At 36.9% G+C, this 23,181-nt stretch overlaps 1 long non-coding RNA gene across 1 annotated transcript; it reads left to right on the forward strand.

The window, feature by feature from the left end:
- Nucleotides 1-5,144: 5,144 nt before the first annotated feature.
- Nucleotides 5,145-6,227, forward strand: LOC113116854 (uncharacterized). Its single transcript, XR_003294083.1, has 2 exons — nucleotides 5,145-5,284; nucleotides 6,073-6,227. It is a non-coding gene; the product is annotated as an uncharacterized LOC113116854 (long non-coding RNA).
- Nucleotides 6,228-23,181: the final 16,954 nt, after the last annotated feature.

Genomic DNA, 23,181 nt, shown 5'->3' on the forward strand with positions numbered 1-23,181 from the left:
ATATTTAATGAGGTTATAACGTTAGCCTCCTTGGGGTTAGTCTGCACGAGATTAACAAGCTTGTTTGTTTTGCGGCCACTTTAAATACAAAATAAGCATTCGATCTACGTCAGAGCGTCTGAGCGCTCTCGAATCTTTCTGCAGCGTCGTGAGCAGAGCGGCAAGAGCGATTTTTGACGCTCTCGACGCCGGCGGTGTGAACGCACAGTCACTCCCAAAGCGTCAAAAACTGAAGCACGGTCAAGCGCCTCTAGCGTCACTGACATGAGATGTTTATCGTTCTGAAATCACATTCAAGAAGTCTCATTCAGAACACATTGCGATACTTGCCATCGGAAGGTCAGTGTCATTGAAATATCCGTGGCCGTGTCACGGAATTTGGGGCAATTCCGTGATGGCTTCACGGATTTTGAGTTAAGGGCCCGTGGACATTTCACGGAATTCTGTGAGACCAGGTTGACTTGCGCATTGTCTTATATGCTTTTATGATGCAAGATTAATGTAAACACAGCCCGGTGTGAACGGCTTTGTAGTTTGCTTCAACCTTTTCAAACTTTATAAATGATTCTTTTAGGTTCAAGTGGTGCATGTGTAAGGAACTGGAAGAAAGCAGAATACACCAATTTCTAAAGCACACAGTGCCATCTGCTGTTAAAAACTAAGCTCAGAATCGATTCAAGAGAGAATCGCAATGCCTTCAGAAAATCTCAGAATCTATGTTCTAATTTCTCGATTTGCGATGCATTGATTTATTGTCCCAGTCCTATTAATGACTGTCCTTGAACATAAAAATGGCCACCAAGATGTGGAAAGGTAGGCCTTACATTTTGTCAATGCTTACATTGTCATTAATAAGTAACTGAAGAAATTAACTAAACAAATGTATAAATAAAATTATCTCCAATACTTATGTACAATGGTACTTAAACTACTAAGTCATATAACAATAATAAAAAGCACAAAAGATCTGGATGCTACCAATTCACCAAAGCCAGTGAGAGAACATATACTTTCAATTGTTATGAAATGAGATTTTGGGAATTGTTGCTCATTCATCCAGCAAAGCATTTGTAATGTCAAACACTGATGTAGGACAACAAGGCCTGGATCACAATCTCCATTTCAGTTCACCCCAAAGGTGTTTGATGAGGTTGAGGTCTGTGTGGGCCAGTCAAGTTCTTCCAATCCAAAATCATCCAACCATCTTTGTGGACCTTGCTTACTTCACTGAGGCACGCTTTCCACTGTTCTGACAAAGTTAGAAGCATATCCACATGGAAAGAACCTTTATGTGGATAAATGTGCATATATGAAGTTTATGTGCACATATATGCTGCATATATGCATATATATGATAATATATATGCTGCCTATATGCGCATATATGCATGTATGTGCCACATTCAGGCAAAATTGAGGTGCATATATGTGCATATACAGGAAATATAGGTCTCCTGTATTGCTTCTTCATATCTACATATAAGCCCTATACATACAAGATATGTCTTCTGTATAGCTAATGGCAGGATCTGGTCATTTTGTAGCTCATATCTCATTTTTGACTGTCATGCATGATGCCTAGCTATTTTTTTCTATTATCAAGGCAAAAACTGAGAATTACTAAAAAAAAAATATGCAAGAACTTATGTATGTGCGAACATCTGAAATTGGTATCACATGTAATTGGCATGTTATGGAATATGGCAATATATTAACATGATATACAGACCCGGACAGTAACGGAGTACATTTACTTGAGTACAGTACTTAAGTACAATTTTGAGGGATCTGTACTTTACTCGAGTATCATTTTTGGGGCGTACTCATGACTTTACTCAAGTACATTTGAGAGGCAAATATTGTACTCTTTACTCCGCTACAAAACGCCAGATCCGTGTGGAAGAAAATGCCTATCCGCAAAAAAATGTGTGCGGCGAAAAAAAAAAAAAGTAATTGGATAGTGTAGGGAGGAAGAGGAAGAGGAAGAGGAGGAGGATGATGAGGCGCGTCATGACAGACCTTCAAGGAATAATAAAGTTAATTTATTTTTCTGTTCAGTTTTTTGTCTTATTTTTGTTCTTGTACTATTTGATTGTTCTTGTTAATAAATAATGTACATTTCTATATTTTGGACTTTTATTTATGTTGCCTAGCAGCTATGGATTTTAATTTTACTATTATAGGTGAACATATAGGTGCATATATACGTGCATATATGTACCTATATAGTTATATGTATGCACATATATATATATATGTGTGTGCATATATGTACATATATGTACATATAATATAGGAAACGGATAATTTCATATATGTCACATATATTAAAAACCTATATCAAAACCTATATTCAAACATATATGTTTATATAGGTTTTTTCCATGTGGGTATTGCATTGTCCAAAAAATCTTGGTATGCTAAAGATTTATCTCCTCTGAAAGGGACTATCTTTCTGAACATTTGAAAAATTTATCCATCCTTTACCTGGCTGACTGAATCATGGCAAATGTAAATTTTGCTAATGTTCTCCTGTCATATGCCAAATCCAGACTCGCCCATCAGATTGCCAAACACAGAAGCATGATTCGTCTCTTGACAGAACAGGTTTCCACTGCTCCATAGTCCATTGGTTGCTTCACACTACCCCTTCTTCTCTGCCATGGAAATCCATTCCATTAAGCTCTCGTTGCACAGTTTTTGTGCTGATATTAATTTCAGTGGAGGTTTGGCACACTTAAGCTGTGGAATCAGCAGAGCATTGGTGACTTTTACACACCATGCACCTCAGTGCTCTGTGACAAAGGACAGCATTTCTGTATGGCCATACCCTGGTTGTTCACTGATAATACCCAAATTGATTGAACGTGATTTCAGCTAAGGGGGACCCTTGAGTTGCTGCCACTTTCCAATAATACCACTTACAGTGAACTGTTGGATATCTTAGCAGTTAAGAAATTTCACTGCAAAGGTGGTATCTTAGTACAATGATTTTACTAAGCTTTTCAGAAATACCTTTTTTTCCCTCTCACAGATGCATATATATGAAACCAGCTATTTAGCTGCCCTTTTGTTATCATTATTACATATATATATATATATATATATATATATATATATATATATATATATATATATATATATATATATATATATATGGATTATGGACAATAAATTATGAATTATGTAATATAATTAAACAATATATCATAAAGGAAGAGAAACGATCTGGAAATGTTGCAAGTCAGATTCAAACTCACAGTACATAAGCACTTTGACTCAGATTGTCTGTGTAAAGGTGCTCTCTGACAGGCTGCAACTCTGATTTCACATTATTATTATTATTATTATTATTATTATTATTATTATTATTATTATTATTACTATTATTATTATTATTATTATTACTAGTGCCATTTACTTATGTTGGAATTATAATTTTTTACTTATTAAATATGGATTTTATATTACAGAAATGTATATATGAATGGACTTTACCTTAAATTGTAATCTACAAACAAGTAGTATTATTATTATTTGTAACAGATACATTAATTAATACTTTATATTTTTATAATATTGTTGTATTTTGAAAAAAAAAAAATCATATTACATTCAAATAGTTTCAAGTGAACTTTAATAAAATACAGAGCCAGAATATAAGAGCAAAGCAGAACAACATCTCTGATGTTCACCACCAGCTGCTTGCTGCCGTTTCCCAGGAATCCTGTGCTCTGTCTTTCTGATGCTCACAAGCTGCTGCGCTAAATCCAGACCTGGCCACTGCTGATAAGGACTTTCCATGCTGCTCAAAGTCCATAGGCTTAGCATGTAATGGGAAGGAGCTCGCGTTAAATTCCAGTTTGAAGACAGGACAGATGGGTCTCCTATGAACACTTCCCATGAATTGCAGAATTGTGCAATCATAAGCTGTACACATGACAGTTTGATTGAACTCTCAATAACATAGATTTAATTTAGCAAAAAAAAAAAAAAAAAAAAAAAAAAAACCTAGGTAATGGGACTGAGTAAAAGAAGTATTATAAATGACTAGAGGTAACAATGAGTAGACATATGTAGACATGTTTTAAGTGCTGTTTGTTGAGGGGTGTCAATAGTGTGAGGCATTTTTTTGTCATTGCAGTGGAATGGGTTTAAATAATTGCGATATGACTGCTGTCCTTGAGGCAGTGAATGGAGACTGTGAAATAAATGAGGGTGTATTCTTAAGCTGTCACCCATCACATAGTTCATTTATTTTATCAGGCCAATCTTTGCAGGGGTTCTTGGGTAAGCCAAAAGCCGTTCTTTACAACACCTGTCACTCTGGCAAGCCATGATGTCACAGAATCTCTGAAATCTCCCAGATGCTGCCTTTGTTTAGCTTTGACATCATAATATGATGCATTTCCCAAAAGGTATGAAATATATTCTTTCAACTTTCAGTGATGGACTCAGAACAGTTCGCAAAAATCTTTCCCCAGTATTGTGTTACACTTCAGCTTCCATCTACTAAATATAATGATATAGATTTGCTATTTACCACCAGTCATTGGTTGGACAAACAGATCTATTTTGGTCCACTCAAACAAAGAAATGTTGGTAACACTTCAGTATCCTATACTAAATTCTCACTATTAACTAGTTGTGTATTAGCACGCCTTATTATTAACATGCTGGCTGTTTATTAGTACTTATAGAACACACATTCTGCATGACCACATCCTACATTCCTAATCCTACCCAATACCTAAACTTGACATCTTACTAACTATTAATAGGCAGCCAATTATGAATTTGTTGAGGCAAAAGTCATAGTTAATGGTTTGTTAATTGTGAAAATTTGACCTTAAAATAAAGTGTTACAGAAATGTTTATGTTTAGAATAGAATTGTCACATGTATGTTCCTGTTTTCCTTATTTGGTTTTTCCTGTCCTCGTCATGTGAATTTGTTTCCAGATGTGTTTAATTAGTTCATTTGATTCCAGGTGTGTCTCATTTTCCCCTTATTTAGTTGTGCACTTAAAGAGTATTTTGTTCAAAGTTCTTTGTTTAGTGTAGAGCATGTGTTCCAGAAGTGTATTCCGTTGATTAATATATATATATATATATATATATATATATATATTTTAAATCTGTTTGCTCTAGAAGATTCTCTCCACATATCTCCTTTTTTCCCTCCTATGATCTATGACAGAACGCCGGACCTTTCAACAAGAAGAACTGGGCTGAGGATTTTCTCCAAGACTTCCAACAGGAAAGACCGCCTTTAGAGCAGTTTGTGTAAGAGTTTCTGAGCGTGTTACATCTGTTGAGTTGGAGCGACTCCATGATTAATGGGAAAGTTCACACAAAAATTAAAATCTGATGTTTATCTGCTTAACCCCAGGTGATCCAATGTGTAGGTGAACCTTTTAATTTTAATTTTTTTAAATGCAATGAGAATTTTTCACACAAACTGTTGCAGTCTGTCAGTCTCATAATGGCGGTGAATGGGAATCATGGCTAAAAAAAAAAGTTGAACCCTGCGGCTCTTGACAATACATAGTGTAAAGATACAAAATGATCGGTCTGTGCAAGAAAATGTGTGTGTGTGTGTGAGCCTGATTCACGCAATATGCAAACAGTTCTAACTCCCTTAAGCATGTTCTCCTGAGCACATTCTCAAGCAGGTGTGTGTCGTCTTCTTGCTTTATGGCAGACTGCAGACTAAGTGCATCTGGTGAGTTTGAATGGTTTGTACATTGTGTGAATCAGGGGTAAAATTCTCTTAATTCTGTTCAGGTTCTTGCATGGACCAACTGTTTCGTCAGTATATCTTAATGAGCTGTAGGGTTTAATTTGTTATATATTGTGACTCATGTCCCGAGTTCACATCAGCATTGCCCTGGTAACTCCCAAGGAGCACCAGCTCGAAGCTCATCACAGGCTGACTGCCTGCACTTGTCCCTCATCAGCCGGGCTCTACATAAACGGCGTGCTCACGGATGAAGGGTGAGAAGTCTCTCCATGAGCTCAAGCGCTGACTCTGTTTTTTTTTTTTTTTTTTTTTTTTTTTTTTTCTCCTCCAGACAGCAGCGTGTGATCGGACTGCACTGCCACGAGCACCCCATGGATTCACCCGCACCTGGACCTGATTGAGAGCACCTCTCCACGCCGAACCACCGTCATCACCCATGTATCTTCAGTTACAAATAAAATCCACCCTCTGGGGCTTTTCACTTGAGTTTGCTCTTGTGTGTTCCTTCCACCCTGTGACTATATATTTTAAGCTGATTCCCATTCACCTCCATAAGACTGACAGACTGTAATAGTCTGTTAAAAATCTGTTTTCTACTGAAAAAACAAAGACCCTTAAAATCCCTCTTGCTGACCTTTTTCCTGGACTGTGCCTAGCTGGTGGAAAGTACCTCCCAATATCAATTCGAAAAGCTGAGTCTTTGTCCCTTTCAAAAAACCTCTAAAGACCCAACTTTTTTTTCCAGCACTTGACCAACTAAATACTAGTACATACCCTTTCTATTCTTAAAATAAAAACCCTAGCTGCGTGTACTGTTCTAGACTAACTGAGACTTGTCATATCACTTGTGTACTGTTGTTCTCTCACTGGTCTGATTACTTCTGTTGTTTTCATTACTTCTATTGTTCTTTATATAAAAGCGTCTAATAGATGATTGAATGTTAAAGTAATATGTTTCGATTCTTGACCCATTTTATTAATTTCATATTAAAAATAAAGGGTTTCAAGCTCCTATAGGTGTGGAGGACTCCCATCTTGAAAAGTGTGGATGCACCAACTCCCCACAAGCCAGCGCCCTTCACATATCACTCCAATTAGTCCGCTACCTCCTTTCCTCTCACACTTCTCTGAATCCTCCAAAGCTCCTCCTTAGTCCTCAGCCCAGGATCGAGAGCTGTAGGCATATACCCGGATCTGCCAGGCAATCTAAACTACATCCTTCACCATGGCCCCCTGAACTCCCTGATCCACCCTGAAGGCTCTCCTTGTCTCCACCCTGTTCCTGTCCTGCAACAGCCTCCAGGGTTCCCCACCCAGCCAATCCCTGATGGTACTGTACTGTTTTATGTAGATATTTTTATGCAGTTGTGTATTTAAAGAGTGTTTTGTTCATAGTTATTTGTTCGGTGTCAATGGTCATATCCTGTGTCAGAAGTATATTCCTTTGGTTATTAAAATCTGTCTGTGCAATGATTCTCCTCATTTCCCTACTACAATCCATGAAAAGAATACCATTTTTACTGAACACTGCCCATAGTTCACTCATAACATATCTAGTGTATATAATTTAGTTTTTGACAAATGTATGTGAAAAAACATATCGCACGTTAATATTCCTATATAAATATAACATTTGTCAGTGTAATCATAAATCAAGCAATGACCACGCAAGGAAAATGGGGACGGGCACCTAGGAATCAAAGTTCACACCTAAACTTACCTGTCAGCTAAGCAAAACCATGAGGATGTCAGGTTCCTGTGCAAAATGCTCTGTTGTACAGTTATGCACAGAATACATATTTTATAACGTTCTGCAAAAATAGGAGCTATATGATAGAAAGCTATTCCCAACGGGGCCAATGGTTTGATTGAGAAATTCAGTTTTTACACTCGTCAGACGGCTTACATAAACTTGCCTTTCAAGAACTGCGTCCTCTAGGGGGTGCTATGGAGAAGACCTCGTGGGACCAGTGTCTGAAGCATACATTGAAAAACACCAACTTGTTGGCCTGGCGGCAGCCTCTGACATTCCTACCGTTGTGACTATAAACAGGCACTGGGAGAACACGTCATTCTCTTCTTCGTCTTCACTTACTGTTCTGTTTGAAATGTGCATCTGAAAGAACTGGTAAGAGCGATCTTTCTCTGTCTATCATGGCGACTACTAGCAAGCGTTTAGACAATATGTGCATCCGTGTTTGGCGTTATTTGACACCGGATGACACACATGATATTTGCATCATTTGTTTGGGTGAAGAGCACGCAAACAATTTCTCTGAGTAGGCAATCTGCGTGCATTGTGAGTGTTTGTCAATGAAAAAGTTCGGTTCTCGTTCATTTCTCTTTCCGAGGAGAAAAAGGAAAAAAGGCAGCCGCCATCTTCCTGCGGTTCAGGACCCACTGCTGTTGAGGCAAGGAGGAGAATGAGCTTGTGAGAATACAAGTGGATCTGTCTGAATGGTTTAGATAGGGACTTTCCCTTTCACGCTCGTAATGGCAGTGGACGAGAGAGAGCCTCGGGAGTATGATGTTATATCTTTAACACTTTCTGATACTGAGGTAAGTGCTCTGCTGGATTTTTACCCAGGAAAAGCAGGAGATATTTAAGATGGTGAAGAAGCTGAGGCTAAGCCTTCTCAATCCTCCTGCCCTGCATGTGTAGAGCTGTTGGAGGTTATCGATCGCCCCACAGCAAAGTTGGACTTGCCATGAAAGTGCACCAACAAGGTGACACGTTGAGGCCGCCTTGATGAGCATTATCTTTCTGACCATAGCCCTCCAGCTCAGGTGAGTCTTCCATTTCTGCATGGTCTCCATACAGAGATCGAAGAAAAATAAAAGAGGCCATTTTCTTCTCGCATCCATTGGTTTTGTCGAGTTGTGCTGACATCGGGGATATTTGCGGAAACGACTATGAGCGGATGCCCCCTGTAGAATGCTTTTTTTGTCCGTACCATCTAAGCCCCTTCAAGAAATACATCTTGCTTAAATGGCAAGGCATACGCAGCAACAGGCCAGGCTTTGGATTTATTACACACAATGGTGGTGCTTCAAGCATATCAGACTGATCTGCTAAGAGATCTGGATAGAGGCAAGGGCCTTTTTTCTGATCAGGAAGCCAAGCTGCGTCGCACCACGGATCCGCCTGTGCCATGGGCAGGACTTTGGCGGCCATGGTGGTAGTGGATAGACATCTGTGGATGAACCTGGCAGATATCTGGAAGAAAGAAAAGGCTTTCTTCTCAATGCTCAGGTTTCACCTTCTGAACTTTTCGGTATTTCCGTAGAGACGGTGATCGAGAGGTTCAGGGAGACGAAGGCGCGCTCTGCTGCTTTCAGATCCTTCGTTCCACGAAGGTCCAGGTCTGAGCCTGAAGAACATAGAGGTCCTGGCCTGTCTCGATCTGAGGACCAAAGACGCACAGAAGGGTAGTGCCACGACTCATGCTCCTCCCCCACCTGAGGGCAGGGGTAAGAGGAATCGTGGGTCACGAGGAGGTAAGCAGAACCTGAGGGATGTGATCCAGACAAGGCAGCATTCTTGTCCGAATCATAGAAATACTGAAGTATCTACTTGTTTCCATTAGGGATTTTTTACTTCTGCTTTTATCCAGGGGGGTGGTTGACTATGTAACCCTTTCAGTATATACTTATGTGTATTAAATTGCTGGTGGTTATGTGTCTACTAATAAACTCTGTGAGTTTCCTTTGTAGTGCTCAGTTACAGTGTTTACTAAACACTCAACAGCACCGGCGATCCAGCTTCATGTTCTGGTATTAGGCGGCTGAGATCACATGTTTCTGCGGGAGCCACCTTGATCATCAGGACTGGCACAGCACTGCAGGGAATTTCATGGATGTCACGTAAATTCACGTAAGTGGTAAGTGTGCACGTAAGACTCTTTCTTCAGATGATTAGACCTTGGTTCCTTGGGCACCATTCAGCCAGTGTGTATTTGTTTATACACTTCAAGCATCACTTCCCTTAAAATTAGGTGCTATTTGGGTGATTCTAATGGTAGTTTAGCAGTGCTCCCCTTTTAGAAGAAGGGTCGCCTATGAGAGCGCTACTCTGAGCTCAGAGTTTTCCTCTCATATGAGACTGAGTTCTGTTTTTTTTTTTTTTTTCAAGAGCACTCCAGTATTATTTCCACAGATTGAGTTGATGACTTTCAAACATACTGTTTTGAGATGCACCATTCCATCTATAAGCTGCTCTGTCAGAGTGCCACAAGAGTCCCTCCTTAGAACAGTATTTGAAAATCCATGCTATGGTAAGTGTGAATGTGAAGTCTTTGCACACTTTCTGAAATCCACACTGTGGTAATTTGCACGCTAGTATTCTGTGTCCTTTCTAAAATCCTATATGTTGAGGGCTTTGCGTGGTTGCTTCGTGCCCTTTCTTGAGTTGGTAAAAGCCCTGTTCTTCTTGGGTGCCGCTCCACCTATGTATCCTTGGATACCTATCTAAACAGGGTATTGCTACTAGAGATCTGTTGAGACAGCTCTTTCAGCAAGCTTACGCGAAAGCCCCTGTATCCCTTTAAAGGAATCTTTCCTGATTCCAAGCCTTCAGCTCTACCCCGGGCCGAGGCCCTAACAATTAAGTTGGGTATGTAGCTTAGGCCTATGGTCGTAAGGGCTACTGTCACAGACAGCCATCTAAACATCCCAGGGGCAACTCCCATGGAAATGGTAGATTTGGTACTTAGTGTTTGCCGTGATTTTGGCTTGCACTCCCCTCAGCATGGTGGTGTGGGTATACTGTTCCCCATAGCGCCCCCTAGTTTGAAATTCCCTTGAATGGGAACATCTCAGGTAACAAATGTAATGTAATGTCTCGTTCCCTACTCAGGGAACCATGGTTAGATTCATAACCTGAGACATTTTCTTTATACATTAAACCAGTATAGTTGAAAATGTTTCAACATATTTTTTTTTTTAACACATCAGCTGTGATGTTTGCCATAGATGGTATTTGTCAGTGATCCTGTAGATGTGCTAAATTGTATGGTAATGGATTTTGCACTAAATTCAGCCAAAACGTGGTTTGGGTGGGCTGAGATGGATTAATGGTTTGCCATTTTTCTCTCTACGGTTGTGTATTAAAATGTCATCTCATCCTTTGTTTGGGTCAGCTATGTTGTGAAACAGAGATTCTGTGGATTTATGTGGGATTCTAGAGACACCATGACAGCAAGTTTGTACCTTTCTGGAGTATTAGATCATTAAGAGCAATGAAATTAAGACTAGAACATTTCCCAGCATAACATAGTAATCTTAGGTGAGTCATTAATTTACTTGATAAACATTAATTACATTTGAGAAAGACTAGAAATGTAAGATTTTCATTTATCAGATTTTCAAGTTAAACTCGATTCAAATATATTAAAGTGGAGATTTTTAGTGAATTTCTATTATTTTTTTTTTGCGTGTGTGTGTTTCTATTTGACTTCTGAAGACTTGTGATATGTTGCAGGAGTTATATGGACTTTACTTTTAGGAATTTCTGGTGCTTTTTATTTTATTTTATTTATTTTAATTTTTTACCTAAAAACAGTAATCCCAATGTATTGTAAGTGCATAGAAAATAACAATCTTAATATGAGCCTTGAAATGACATAAATATGAAGTCAGAGACTGACCACAAAACAATGTCAGAGGTAAAACCAAATACTTCACACACACACACACACACACACACACACACACACACACACACACACACACAGACACGCACACAAACAAACACACACCCTGAATGCATTTTTATTTTTCTTATACTTTTACACCTCTGCTGATGGATGCATTATTTATGGATGGAACATGTCTCTCTAGATTTCATGGGGGAATCTGTAGATTCTGTATCCTTTATCATGTAGAAACTTGATTCTCCAGTAGGGTCTGCCAGTAAACAAACACAAAATTGCATCAGTTTGGAAAATGCACAAACAATTTCAAGGTTTAATACACATATGCAACCCCCTAGTTCAGTGTGCATCATAAAGGGCTCTTGTGGTTAATGTTTTATGAATACCCAAGATGTGTCACTCGATGTGTCACTTCGTATAGTTTTAAATTGGAAAAATGCAATGCTCAATATGGCCACTCGGTCGAAATTAAGCCCTGCCTTCTGAAAAACAGCCAATCGCTAAACTGTACAGTCAGTGTGTCACTGCAGCTGCTGTTAGATGTCACAATTGCTAAACAGTCAGCGTTCTGAGACGTGTGCCTAGGACTGCACATGCTCAATGTATGATATAGCCTGAAAAATAAGCTTATTTAATGCTATTTGAGAAAAATACAACATTTATGATAGTTATTATCAGATTTCATTATATTTAATCATAAGCTTGGCAATCAGTTTTGGAGAATTTAATGTTTCCGCATTCAAAGAGATAGGAGCTGCACTTGCGTGCCCAAGAGGCATTTCAAAATTACCACCATGTGACTTTGTGTTTTTGTTGAGTTTACACTACTTCACACTCTTCTTCCTCTTTAGTATTGGAATCTCTGTTGAATCTTTGTTGTGGTAATGTCCACTAGCAAAGAAAGAGAAATGCTCTTGCAGTATCTTCAAAGATAATTCCACAAACCCAAGTTAGACCTTTTACAGTGCTAGATCATTGAGCCTCTTGGGTCTTCTGTGATGTTTCTTACTTAATGCTAGCCACCCATCAGCTGCATCTAACCAGATTTAACCATTAGTGAGAAATCAATAAATGTTGAACACTTAAATCAAATTAAATAAGCAACATTACTTTCTAATGCTTAATGTCCCTTCCTTGACCCTGGGAACCCGCTTTTGCCCTTATGCAAAGAGTCTTTCAGGACTATAGCCAAAGATTAATGTTTTGTTAAACACACTGATTCATAATAATATTGTAATATTCCATTAAAATATACTATACCATCAGAGATAGAAATAAATAAATAAAAAATAGCTAAAGTAAACCATAGAAAGCAATCAATGTGAAAGAGAATTATTTAACAGCATCAATCAATATGGCATTAATCTTTAAAGATTTGAGGTTGATGTTTCTGGAACTTGAACGTAAGTAAATCCTGTGTCTCTTGAGCCTTCCACTAACGTATCATAAGAAGTGGTTTTATATGTATGGCGAGTACTGGACATTGCCTTATGTTTCATTGTGATTTACACATAGTGTTATGGAAATGAGCAAGTGAGCGATGATAATAGAACTTAAATGAAAAATCAGGTCATTAATTTCAGGACCGTTTGTTTGCTTTATAATGGAAGCCAACATTTTTATTAACTGTAGTTGCTGTAAACATTGCCTATGTAATCTGTTAAAGGTTACTGTTATTCAAAGACAACTTAAAAAGGCCTGGAATTTCTCACATACCCTGTAGACATTTTTTTTTTTTTTCTTCACCTTAAAATATTTTTCTCTGTATGTTCGTGTTCATACAATTCATTGCAGTTTCCATAATGAACCCTAAAGACACCAACAGTTTTTTTTTTTTTTTTTTCACAGATCATTGATTTATACATTTTTAACACGTTTCCTTGCATAATACTGTGTTATGACATGAAACTTTTACCATATTGCATGATTTGTAAACATACATTTTGATGTTTGTGTCACATAGCCAGCTGCATAAATTTTCTGACATGGTAAACTTGCTTGGTAGCTCACCTGCTACAGCATTAAAGCATTACATTTGGGATCCAGAATGCTTGGTACAAATCCTGTAAAATTAAAGTAACAATTGCTTCAGGAAATGCATATTTATTTCAAGTTTGCTTTTGTTAAAGGGGTCATAAATTGGGATAAGGGATACACAATTGTGTGGAGTGTTCATAGCTTGTTCTTACAACTCAAACTTGTCTCCTGAGACAAAAACTCTAACAATCTCACAATGGTCTCCTTTAAAGCTTTAAAAGAGATCTCAGCATCGCACATTGTGCTCTGATATGTCTTCTTTAGCTAGAGACTCAGGAACTCTTCCATTTGTCTGTTTTAAAGCTTTAGAATAAATCTCAACAAAATCACACACTGTGCTCAGATTTTTCTCCTTAGCTAGAGACTCTAGATCTCTCACATTTGTCTCCTCAAAAGTCAAGTATTTGTAAGGCACTAAATAAAAGGGGGGTGGGGGTGGGGTCATAAACTCAGAGTCAAAGGCTACATTGAAGGATAAAGGAAATAAGGAAAATGTTACTTTTTGTAGGACAATGTTTATGTATTTAGACACATCATTTGTTGTTGGAAATAGTAATGTACTGAATGTCTTAATCAGAACTGATCTACAGAAAATGTAACCCTGGAGAAGCCTGTAAATGCACATAAATGGCTTATGACTTAGTCTTGATTATTAATTGACTAATCTGATTATTAATACATATCATATGGAAGAAATGTTTGAGCTCATATTGAGCCATTTGACTTGGTGCGCACACAGTCGAGTCTGTTTCTGTTTATTTGAGAAGCTCCCAAATAAAAACAATTATTATATTTTGATGACATAACACTCAAGACGAGACTTATGACAGATAAATTTGGTTACTAAACAAATACAGAATTGTGATAGAAAATACTGACTAGTATAGTATAAATACTAGATGTCTGATTTCTCCAGGAGTTATATTTACCATGTTTACTATGGTAACGTTAATGCCTAGCGTTCAGTTTTTGCATTGCCTATAAATATTTCTGCATTACATGGTGATTATAATCCACATTGGATCAAGTTATTTCAAACACTTGCTGCTGACTGAAAGTGAGTTTTGAGCTCAACTTATTTTAACAAGTCTTTAATACTGGTGTTATAGCTGTTAGCTTTATGAAATGAGAAACTCCATCCTTTGTTCATAACCACTCCTCTAGCCCCAGATTGCCCGCTTTGGCCCAAGGTTTTCACCATTGGCCCCCGAGGAAGCACCGATGAGGCACGATCAAGCCCCGGAAGTGACAGTGGAAACCCGACTGGCCCTGTCATGCACTAGCACGCCCGCTTTTGGCCCGACAGTGGAAACGCAGCTATTGAGAACCCTTCTGAAATTTAGAGGAGAAAAATCTGAGCACCTAATTTCTGTCTAGGAGAAATATTTTAAATGGTAAAGAGATCTATTTTCTTTCCTCTGGTTAGCTTAAGTGACATTTAACTGTAGCGCCCCCTAGGCCTATCTCCTGGTACTAAAGGGCGTTCCTGGGTTCTTAACTTAATCCCAGTAAAATGTATATAATATATAGAATCTTTGATGACGACCTGTTTAACTGTCTGTTTGTGTAACTTTACATGTGCTTTGAATAACTAATAAACTTTTAAACCACAACCCTGTGTACTTACTTTTGTGTAACTGACTTAAACCATATTCACATAAAATATCATTTACATATTAAATCTGTTACCCAGTGAAATCTTACACTAAATAAATACTCAGGACTCAGTTATTAAAATGTTAAATAAAAATAGGGTTTACTGAATAAATAAAATATTAAATTCACCAAAAGAATGAATTCTCACTAGAAACAAAAAAATAAAATAAAATAAAATATAAGATACAAGATGTATCAATGAAGAAAAGTATTCAACAAATACTCACTTAGCTTATTGAATAAAATTAAATCACCTGACACCTCAAGTTTGAATTATCTTCAAAATGTAAAATAAATCAAAAGGTTACACGTACCTCAATATTCTCAAAATGTAGAAAGAGCTTAGAAACTTGTAGGCTACATTAGCCTCACTTTAGCTAACATTCAACAGTATGCTAAAATACAGCACATAACAGATCAACATGAAACATACACGCGGGCCCACGCTCACACAAACACTACACGTGATTCACCCACCCCATTCCTAGCCGGCAAAGAAGCTAAAACATAATTAAAGAGCCACACAGATGGGAAATAAAAAATTACCTGTATTACAGTGTATGATGTAGCTGTCCATCAGTGTAAACAATGTGAATTAAACCAAAAAGAACACGATTTATAAAGTTATTGGCTTCTAAAGTAAGGAGTCAACTCTGAATCGCTGAAACGAGTCGTTATAGATTTCAAATCTTTTGCCCATCTCTATGTACGTCACTAGGAACACTTTGCATAATAATCTTCGCCTACCGTCTTGGGAGAAACGGAACTCTGACCAGCCCCACCCCCCCACACAGACGCTCTGGTTGGTGTGATAGCATCATGTCGAGGAGACAGTGTGTTTTTAATTGTAAAGGCAAGTTTGTTTTATTTTCACTGCCAAAGAATGAAGATCAGAAGAACCAATGGCTAAAATTCATTTTTACCAAAATACCAGAGCAGTTCAACAAATCCCTTTTGTTATGTTCACAACATTTCACTGATGACTGCTTTTCTAATCTCTGTGAGATTTTCAAAGCGTTTGGCCATAAAAGAGGATTCATTACCAACTTTATTTGGACCAACAAGCATCTCCGAATCACAACCTGTAAGTATGACTATGAAGATATGTGTTTGTTTTCTCCCGAGCGTCTTATCAGTATGTGTGCTGTCTGCAGCCTGTCTGCGCTGATCTTCATTTACAAACACGTCATTAAAATGAAGTGTAACTCCGTGAATACTCAATAAAGAGACATGAGAGAGATATCTATAGAAAGCTTGACATGTTTACTTTAAAACTAAACAAGTTCTGCCAAAACATACCACAGATATTCTGTGATAAAGTAATCCATATGAAAACAATGCAATGTCCGTTTTTTACGTCTCCCTTCATTATATCTAATGTGACCACGTCCCCGCACTGAACGCGCTATTCAGATTCAAACTGAAGCGTGCGTCTTGAATACACCCACACAGAAGAAAAAGCAGCGAGACTGTTCAAGTTTTTTATTTTACTGTTTGCTTCGCGATGAAAGGAATAAGACATAATTCACCCCAAAAAGATGCTAATGCATTGTTTACCGTGCAGTTGTGTGTGGAACAACCAATCAAAACTGACTATGTCAGTTGACCAATCAGAACACAGTATGCTACCGAAAGGTGGGGTTTAAGGAAACTGAATCTTTTGAACACCTTAGCGTGAACCGTTTGGGGATCTCTGAGAATTGAGGTAATTTTAAAATTATATTTTGTCAAAATTACAATGTTTTTTAACCTTGGATGGATTTAAACCTGTTGTACAGGACTTATAAACAGTGATAGGAAGCTTAGAATTTTCATCTTACTGCCTCTTTAACCATTGCAGGCCTGGAGCGTTGCCTGTGTTCGGCGTGGCCAATAAACAAAATTACCCCTTCACTCCCTTTGGAGCAAGGAAAAAAACAATTAAAGATACTTTAATCCCAAATGATAGTTTGTCTGTCAAATTACCGCACCGTCACATGCAGGCAGTTTTTCACACGCGATGTCCATGGACTGGAAATCACTCACACGACAGGCTTCCTTTCGGTGGCGAAATGTTAGCTTTGGCAAAACATTAATAACTACAAAGTCTTCGGTTTCCAAGTTCACAATTCAGTCAGATTGTGTGCACAAACACAGCCAAAGTCCAATTGGCAAATATAAAACGTTTGTCACTTTATATTTTACAGTTCAAACACTAAAACACGGAGCGAGTTCTCGATGCAACTTCTGCTCCGCTATATCATCTCTCTCCCTTTTTTCCCGGTTGTCGACCTTTCACCTCACGTCATTCCATGCATACCAAAAGTTATAAAATATTTTTTTTTTTACTACCAAACATCAAAATATTACGTTACATTACACATTTCACTTTATCAATGAAATTCTTTAAACAAAAACCCTTAGAATAAATGTAAACACATACTTAAAACAATCAATTGTATAACAAAATACAACTCCCATAATCCCTTTCATTTACCCAAAATGAATAGAATGGAGATGAACTACAATACATTTGTTTCTTGAGCTTACTTCTAAATTCAAATTTTTGTGTATCTTTAAGATAATTTATTTTAGTTCTAACGTATAATTATGAACCTTAATTAATCTAAATTATTAAGCACTTAGATAACTTAATTGCTTTTTAGCACTGGGCTACATAACTATTGAGAATTTACCATTTACTATTTACCATTTCAATCTAAGACAATCCATACATATATATACACACACACACCCACACACAATGGGTACGGAAAGTATTGAGACCCCTTAGATTTTTCACTCTTTGTTATACTGCAGCCATTTGCTAAAATCATTTAAGTAAATTTTTTTCACTCATCAATGAACACACAGCACCCCATATTGACAGAAAAACACAGAATTGTTGACATTTTTGCAGATTTATTAAAAAGGAAAAACTGAAATATCACATGGTCCTAAGTATTCAGACCCTTTGCTGTGACAATCATATATTTAACTCAGGTGCTGTTATGTGTGTTTGTGGTATTTCGGTTTTTCTTTTTCAATAAATGTGCAAAAATGTCAACAATTCTGTGTTTCCCTGTCAATATGGGGTGCTGTATATACATTGAGGGGGAAAACAACTTATTTTTTTTTTTTGGCAAATGGCTGTAATATAACAAAGAGTGAAAAATTTAAGGGGGTCTCAATACTTTCCGTACCCACTATGTTTATATATATATATATATATATATATATATATATATATATATATATATATATATATATATATATATATATATATATATATATATACACACAGATACATACATACATACATACATATAATATATATATATATATATATATATATATATATATATATATATATATATATATATATATATATATATACATACATACATACATATACATATACATATACAGTATTGTTCAAAATAATAGCAGTACAATGTGACTAACCACAATAATCAAGGTTTTTAGTATATTTTTTATTGCTATGTGGCAAACAAGTTACCAGTAGGTTCAGTAGATTGTCAGAAAACAAACAAGACCCAGCATTCATGATATGCACGCTCTTAAGGCTGTGCAATTGGGCAATTAGTTGAAAGGGGTGTGTTCAAAAAAATAGCAGTGTCTACCTTTGACTGTACAAACTCAAAACTATTTTGTACAAACATTTTTTTTTCTGGGATTTAGCAATCCTGTGAATCACTAAACTAATATTTAGTTGTATGACCACAGTTTTTTAAAACTGCTTGACATCTGGGTGGCATGGAGTCAACCAACTTGTGGCACCTCTCAGCTGTTATTCCACTCCATGATTCTTTAACAACATTCCACAATTCATTCACATTTCTTGGTTTTGCTTCAGAAACAGCATTTTTGATATCACCCCACAAGTTCTCAATTGGATTAAGGTCTGGAGATTGGGCTGGCCACTCCATAACATTAATTTTGTTGGTTTGGAACCAAGACTTTGCCCGTTTACTAGTGTGTTTTGGGTCATTGTCTTGTTGAAACAACCATTTCAAGGGCATGTCCTCTTCAGCATAGGGCAACATGACCTCTTCAAGTATTTTAACACATGCAAACTGATCCATGATCCCTGGTATGCGATAAATAGGCCCAACACCATAGTAGGAGAAACATGCCCATATCATGATGCTTGCACCTCCATGCTTCACTGTCTTCACTGTGTACTGTGGCTTGAATTCAGTTTGGGGTTTCGTCTCACAAACTGCCTGTGGCCCTTGGACCCAAAAAGAACAATTTTACTCTCATCAGTCCACAAAATGTTCCTCCATTTCTCTTTAGGCCAGTTGATGTGTTCTTTGGCAAATTGTAACCTCTTCTGCACATGCCTTTTTTTTAACAGAGGGACTTTGCGGGGGATTCTTGAAAATAGATTAGCTTCACACAGACGTCTTCTAACTGTCACAGTACTTACAGGTAACTCCAGACTGTCTTTGATCATCCTGGAGGTGATCATTGGCTGAGCCTTTGCCATTCTGGTTATTCTTCTATCCATTTTGATGGTTGTCTTCCGTTTTCTTCCACGTCTCTCTGGTTTTGCTCTCCATTTTAAGGCATTGGAGATCATTTTAGCTGAACAGCCTATCATTTTTTGCACCTCTTTATAGGTTTTCCCCTCTCTAATCAACTTTTTAATCAAAGTACGCTGTTCTTCTGAACAATGTCTTGAACGACCCATTTTCCTCAGCTTTCAAATGCATGTTCAACAAGTGTTGGCTTCATCCTTAAATAGGGGCCACCTGATTCACACCTGTTTCTTCACAAAATTGATGACCTCAGTGATTGAATGCCACACTGCTATTTTTTTGAACACACCCCTTTCAACTAATTCAACTAATTGCCCAATTGCACAGCCTTAAGAGCGTGCATATCATGAATGCTGGGTCTCATTTGTTTTCTGAGAATCTACTGAACCTACTGGTAACTTGTTTGCCACGTAGCAATAAAAAAATATACTAAAAACCTTGATTATTCTGGTTAGTCACATTGTACTGCTATTATTTTGAACAATACTGTATATATATATATATATATATATATATATAGCTCTTATACTAAACATCTAGCTCTTGTTAGTCCTATATAGTGTGTTTTGAAAATGTGTTGTATATAATGCTGGAAATTGAAGATAAATTTAAACAAGTAACCCTTGATATTCAGAAATGTTTAATGCTATTTAAATTATAGTTTCATTATTTATGATATTAGTACAAGTTTAACATTCCTCCTAAAATAAACTGAAGACATCTTAAGACAAAGCTGAAATCTCAATGAGACATTTAAGAGAAGTAGCCCTTAGTATCGTGAGCATAGAGTGACCTTTGTCAGAGCCATAGTCTTTTGGGCAGTGAATTGACGTGAAGGCATTGACGTGAAAAACTCCATTGCAATAATAATAATAATAATAAAAATAAAAAAAATCAACAGTAACCTTTTGAGCAGTAAAACATTTTTATAATGTAGTATTGCAATAGATTAAAGCAAGACAATAAAGACATCTCCCATGTTTCTCACACGTTTCTCTCCCATTGTCATTTTGGATTCCTTTCTTTCAGAACTAATATCATGTCTCAGAAGTGTCTACTTTTATTTCTCATGACGATTTTTTGTAGAAACATCTGAGACACTGTTGAGACTAAAATGAGAAATACATGAGTATCACAACTAAGTCTACCCTGAGGTTAGTAAGAGAAAACACTGAGCAATAAAATATTCCTATAATGGAGTCTTGATAGAGATTGCAGCTAGAAAATAAATATATATATTCTGTGTTTCTTCCACAACATTCTCTGTTTTGACTCTTTTGTTTCCTCAAATATTTCTCATGTCTCATTTGTATGTTCTTCCATTACTCCTAAGGAATTTTAGGAGAAACATCTGAAATAATGTTGATACTAAAGTGAGAGTTATATGAGAATCTCATCTATGTCTCCTGAGCTTAGGAAAAGCAACAACTGAGCATTTTTTTTTTCATATGGGGCGGCACTAAAGTCACATGTTTATTTACAGTAATTTATAAAATACATTGCTTTAAAACAACCAGTTTTAAAGTATTGTATCTGATAAAACAGTGTCAGTCTCACTTTCGATTTGAATTACAACTTTAGTTTCTACTATAAAGCAGTTCTCTGGTGTGTTAATATTTTTACTTGCATCAGACCTCTGGACTGAACCAAAAATAAAAAAATAACCAGAGAAGGTTTCCACATCAGAGAGGGTCAATTGCAATGGGCCAGTGGTAGTTTGATGGTATATCAGAGCAAACATTTCTAGAAGTTCATTTTGGCAGGCTGTTTCAAACTCCTAAAATAAACTAAGAAAAAAATTTGTTCTGATTTTATCTGGAATCATCATACTATTTTTATTTTTTTCTTTAATTTGTTTAAAGTATGACATACTGTGGTTCAAATCTGCCTTTTCCAATTCTTCTTCCATTTCCCACTGCATTTCAGCTTGTAGAGCAGCAAAATGCATTTTATACAATGCTGGATAGACTCCAGTGGTATTCCAGTAGCATAATGGCTTTTAAGCAATTCCTGGAGCAGGTGCAGCACTGCACATTTCAGATACCGTCCTTATACTGTAGGTGTGTCCAAAAAGGGAAATATCTGAAACATGCAACACTAGTTTCCAGGTACGGTTTGAAAACCCCTGCCATTAAATATTATTGTGCTTACATACTATGAGAAGTTGGAGCAGACTAAAGCTTTGGCACCATTATCTAGTTTCAGTACCTTTAATGTTTCTGCATCTTAAACCCTCCGCATAACAGTGTCAAAACTATCAGAGCTCTGAATAACCAATTTCATTTATCTGCACCATTTGATGTTGACACACCAGTTACGAGGGTTTTGGGCCATTAGATAAAGAGTGGATGGCTCGCCTGTCTTCAAAAGATGTTCTTTAGCAACTGCTGACTCATCTAAAAGTATAACCACATGCATTCTCAGCTTATATGTTCTGCTCGGGGGTTCTATAGAATTTTGACACTACTGAGCCAAAGGACACATCTACACATGCACACACACTTTAATGTTGCTGATGTTTAGGGACATAGTTTTACTCTGCATTTAATAGCGAGTTTAAGAGGCAATTCAATTTGTCAGAGTGATGATATAATTTTAAGTATTTTATCTGTAGTATTATGAATAAGACCAAATAAATAAATATCCAGTTCATGCCATAAGGGGTTTTAAAATATAGTCCTTGTACATCATGATATTTCTTACACCCACAACATCATATAAGGCACTGAACACTTGTGGGAAGTGTTTCCACTCACTATTTTTCAAGATGACCAAAGCCTTATTATCGTCTAATTTTTTAAAATAATAATAATAATAAAAAATTGTAATTCTAAAAACATTTTCCCGTTTACATGTCTTTTTGCTCTGATGAAAGATTAACTTTTCTATTGTTAGTGATATTGATAAGATGAGCACTTACTGGACTAAATCAACTTAGAATTATTTCGGTTAACAATACTTTTTTTATTGTTAAAATATGAGTATCAAATATGATACATCAGGCCTTTTGAGGAACATTTATTTGTGCATTTCTGCATTTTATTAAATTAGTTTTTCACCCCACACTAATAACAATCAAAACAACAACAACAAAAACATAGCTTTGCTTATAAAGCTTAGCATTTAAATATAATCTTATTGAGTTCTATTGGGAGATAGAGAGTGATGATTTATATTTATATGCATTTTATATAAGTAGTTTATTGTTATAAAAATCGTCTAGGTTACATATCTTACCCTCGTTCCCTGAATGAGGGAACAGAGACGTAACATCAGAAATTGAGTGACGAATGGGGTCTTGCCCGAGAGTGGTAACAAAATGAGCCAATGGTAAAAACTGTACCTTGTTCTGCAGGATTTGCATCGCAAACTCTGCCTCGCTGTGTGGGTATATAAGGAGCAGCATGAGCAACTTGCATTCAAGTCTTCGCTGAGGAGCTGAGCCATGTGACATGGCTGTTCAGAGGAACAGTGATGTGGCATGTGGACGTAACGTCTCTGTTCCCTCCTTCAGGGAACGAGGGTTACATACGTAACCTAGACGTTCCCTTT

Source organism: Carassius auratus, chromosome 16 (assembly GCF_003368295.1).
Source record: "Carassius auratus strain Wakin chromosome 16, ASM336829v1, whole genome shotgun sequence".
In the NCBI taxonomy this organism is placed as follows: domain Eukaryota; kingdom Metazoa; phylum Chordata; class Actinopteri; order Cypriniformes; family Cyprinidae; genus Carassius; species Carassius auratus.